Source organism: Chinchilla lanigera, unplaced genomic scaffold (genome assembly GCF_000276665.1).
Source record: "Chinchilla lanigera isolate Chin_1 unplaced genomic scaffold, ChiLan1.0 scaffold00074, whole genome shotgun sequence".
NCBI lineage: Eukaryota > Metazoa > Chordata > Mammalia > Rodentia > Chinchillidae > Chinchilla > Chinchilla lanigera.
This window is the reverse complement of record NW_004955475.1, coordinates 5,564,528-5,569,197: the sequence shown is the minus strand read 5'-3', so window position 1 is coordinate 5,569,197 and position 4,670 is coordinate 5,564,528. Positions and strand designations below refer to the sequence as shown.

The window sequence follows — 4,670 nt, the reverse complement described above, 5'->3', positions numbered from 1 at the left end:
CCAATCTGTTGCATTGCTCTTCAGATCTGTTTTTTTGCCATTACAGTGCTGACTTTATCACAGCAGCTTTGTAGTGTAATTTCAAGTCAGGGATTGTGATGCCTCCTTCTTTTCCTTTGTTTCCCAGGATTGCTTTGGAAATTCTAGACATCTTCTGGTTACAGATGAATAGTAGGGCTGTTTTCTCTAGACCTCTGAGGTATACTAATGGTATCTTAGTTGGGAATGCAATGAATCAATTTTTTTAAAATTGTTTTGAAACAATTTTGGGAGTATAGCCATTTTCACAATGTTAGTTCTTCCTATCCATGAGCAAGGAATACCTTTCCATTTTATGAAATCCTCTTCGATCTCTTTTTTCAGAGTAGTGCAGTTGTCACTGTATAGATCTTTTACTTCCCTTCTTAGATTGAGTCCTATGTATTTCATTTTTTAGATGCTATTATAAAAGTTGTGTTTCCCTAATTTCTCTCTTAGTCTGTTTGTTGTTTGTGTACAGGAATGTTATTGATTTTGAGAGTTGACTTTGTATTCAGCTGTACTACTGAAATTGGTTATTAATTCTCGAAGTCTTTTGGTAGAGGTTTTGGATCTTGTATGTAGAATATCATGTCATCTACAAATAATGATAATTTTACTTCATTCTTTCTTATCCTTATTCCTTTTATTTCTACCTCTTATCTAATTACTCTGGCTAATGTTTCCAGAACTATATTGAATAGGAGTGATTACAGTGGTCATCCTTGTCTTGTTCCTGATCTTAAAGTGAAAGCTTTCAGTTTTTTTCCATTTAGCATGATGTTGGCCATTAATTTGTCACAGAAGGCTGTTATCAGAGTGAGGTAAAGACCATCTATTCTTATATTCTGTAGAGTTTTTATCACGAATGAGTGCTGAACTCTATCAAAAGCTTTTTCTGCATCCATTTAGATGATCATGTGATTTCTTTTGTTATTAATTTCCAATTTCATTGCATGATGGCCCAGTAGTATGCATGGGATAATTACAATTCCTTTGCATTTACTTAAGCATGCTCTATGTGCTAGTGTATGGTCTATTTTAGAGAACATCCCATGTGCAGCTGAGAAGAATGTGTATTCTGATGTTGTTGAGTGGAACACTCTGTAAAGGTCTACTATGTCCATATGTTCACAAGTTTGGTTTAGTTCTGTTATTTTTTTGCTGATTTTTTGTCTAGTTGATCTGTCTCTTTGTGACAATAGGGTGTTAAAGTCCCCGTTATGATTGTGTTACTGTTATTTCATTTTTCATTTCTGTTAAAATTTGTCTTATATAGTTGGGTGCTCCTGTATTTGGTGCATAGATGTTTATGATTGTTATCTCTTCTTCTTGAACTTTCCTCTAAAAAGTATATAGTGACCTTCTTTATCTCTTTTGATCATTCTTGGTTTCAAGTTGACATTGCCTGCAAACAGAATAGTTACTCCTGCTTTTTTCTGGGTTTCTGTCACATGGAGGATTGTTTTCTAACCTTTCATTTTCAGTCTATGAATTTTCTTTTGAGTTAAATGTCTTTCTTGTATACAGCATATTGTTAGATTTTGTTTCTTGATTCACTCTCCCACTCTGTTTCTTTTGACTGGTGAATTGAGACCATTTACATGAATGGCTGTAACTGATATGGATTGGCTTATGTTTTTCATGTTATTTTCCTGGTGTTTGTTCCTTCTTTTTCTGTCTATTTAATTGCTTGCTCTGCTTGGTGGTTCCTTTCTATTGTTCTTGAAATTGTGGTCATTTTTATATCTTTCTAGAATATGTTTTAGAACTCTTTGTAGGGTTGGTTTCATGCTTATGAATTTCTTCAGTTGCTGTTTATCTTGGAAATATTTTATTTCTCCATGGAATTTGAAGGATAGTTTTGCAGGGTACATTAATCTCTCAGTTGGAAGTTGTTTCCTTTCAGGACCTGAAATACTCCAAGCTCTTCTTGACAAGATGGTTTGTGTTGAGAAATCTGTTGTGATTCTGATGGGCTTTCCTTTATAGCTAATCTACTTCCTTTCTATAACAGCTTTTTTTTTAATTTTAAAAATAAAAGGAGGAAAACATTAACAGGCAGACAACCTTTTACAAAATAGCAGAAGAACAGTACAGACAATACACAGTTACAAACAAAGTGGAAGGAAATTAACAGTGCTTGTTGTATTGCATATTGATATCTTCAAAGTGGTTTCTCATGAAAACAGATAGAGACAGCTTATAATATTCTGTTGTTTTGCTGAATTTTCAGGATCTTGATCACTATATGTCTGGGAGTAGCTTTATTTTGGTTATGGCTAATTGGAGTTCTATATTCCTCATTTAAGTGTATGTCAGATTCTTTTCCATGCTTACATAAGTTTCTGCTAGTCCCTCTGCAAATAATCTTTTTATGTCATTTGTGTTGTCTCCTGCTGTTTTGTGGACACCTATTAATCTTACATTGTTTCTCTTTGCTTCATCATGCAGTTGTTGAATTGTTATTTCCTGATGACTGGCTAGTATCCTCATTGTCTGGAACAACCTGGTACAAGAAAGTTCTCATTTTTCTGGCTATGATATTGTACATTAATATTATTTTATGTTACATGATCCATTGATGTGAGCTAGTGTCTTATATGCCCTTGCCCTCTTTTATAGACTATCCAAAGATGATGGTTTTTCAAAAGATATTCCTATGTCTCTTTTAGAGCTGTCAGGGCAAGATTTCCAGTTCTTGAATAGGCAAGATCAGTGCCCCTCCTGACCCTGAAACAGTTATATGAAGTTTGTCTACTGGGCCTCCTGCACGCCCTTAAGAGTAAGGGACAAATAATGAGAAATAATATAACTCTCAACCTGCTAGATGTCAGATATACTGAATTTATGTTCCTCAATATCAAAAAAATGAATTCTAAGGAACAACAGATGTTAAGAATAGGAAAACTTTATTGAGATAGCTCCTCAGAGACAGAAGGGTATCTGAAAGTGAGTTACCAACAATCTGACTTATTAAAGAAAATTTTATGTAGAAAAACCATGAGGTGAGGTACAACATGGGTCAAAAGTATGATCAACCAATAAGATTACAAGTACAACTGTTTAGGTAATATTGATCCAATGGGAAAGCAGGTCATGTAGCAAGTGTACGAGGAAAAAAGAAAGATCTTCTTTAGGAAGGGATGGATCAGGAGCTCTTGGTCACCCAATAGGGCAAAGGATGTGTATTTAGACTTTATGGGACCAGGTGATACCAATTATCTTATTTCATAAGGAAGTATGTAGGCCTGGCCATTCCATCTTTATCTTGAGGCCTGGCTTTCAATAGATGCACCTCTGGCTGCAGCTGTAATGTGTTCTTATACTCTGAATTGACTCCCTTGAGGGCCTAGCTCTGTCTGATCATCTGCCTAACTTAGTTGTCTATAATAGTAGGATAGAAGAAATAAAAACTAGATAGAAAGGAGACAAGGTATCTGGCAAATTCAAAGTTATGTGTTCGATTCCCTGTACAAAAAAAAAAAGGAATACAAGGAAATTAAGATATTAAAATTGTTCTTAACTGAAGCTTCAAGACCCCATAGTTACTAAAGCCATTTTTCCTTCCAGGAAATTCATTCAAAAAATTTCTCAAAGGTCTTAAAGAAAATAAGCCTGTAAATCTGGACTTTGCATCTGTCATTAGCACCTGCAGCTTGTGCTTCACCCACCCACAAGGAAAAAGCAATATTGGTAGACAGCAAACATCATACTTTCAGACATATCAGTGGCTTGCATGGTAAACAGACAGACAGTAATATATATCCTGGATTGCTCGTTTTGAAGACACTCTCTTAAATATATCTAACTCTACCTCATAACGTGTCTCCTTTCTGTGATTACCCAAACTCTATTCTTTGAGTGTATCCTAAAATCTCTGTCGAGTAAACCCCTCTCAGGTCACTTTCTAATGCATTCTGAGATGATAGAAGTCAGTGAACCTGCAAATTTATATTACAAGGGTGGGATATGTTTCTTATTTCAGCGTTGGGGACCCTCAGAACCAGCCTGGTGACAAACTTAGCATTCAAGGAGGCAGAAGCACAAGGCTTACAAATTCAAGACCAGCCTGGGCAATTCAGATCCTGTCTTAAAATTAAAAAAAAAAAAAGCTGGGAGGTAACATGATGCAAAGGCCCTGAGTTATATATATCCCAGCATTTCCTACCCCCAAAATATGGATACTGGGGACAGTAAGGAAGCTAGCCAGTTTGAACAAAGGAGGGAAGGACTAAAGCTTCTTCCTGGGTCTAACCTCTTCTTATTCTTGCATTTTTTAAATACAAGAGCACAAATCCAAGTTTATTTTCTATTTGTTTAAATCCTCGAGAGGTACAACATCACACACATTAGGTATCCAATAGCCTTATCAGGAAGGTTGCTTCTGAAGCTGGCATGAACCATACTTCTTTTTCCATCACCCAAGTTACCTTTCCCCAAATCACTCTGGTTTTGTTTTCTTTGCCACCTGGAGTCACTGTGTTGTTTTTTGCTTGGTACGCAGAAACACATTTCTTGGCCAAGTAGAATTTAGTTTCGTTGTGGGCATAAACACCTTCAGTTTTAAGAAGAGCTGTGTGTTGCCTTTGGTCTTAGAGACGCCACTTATAGCCAGTAAAAATGGTCTTGCACCACAGTGGTCCAAACAT

The 4,670-nt window shown here is 36.0% G+C and overlaps 1 pseudogene; it reads right to left on the bottom strand.

Moving 5' to 3' along the window:
- Positions 1-4,338: 4,338 nt before the first annotated feature.
- Positions 4,339-4,670, bottom strand: LOC102010252 (annotated as a pseudogene).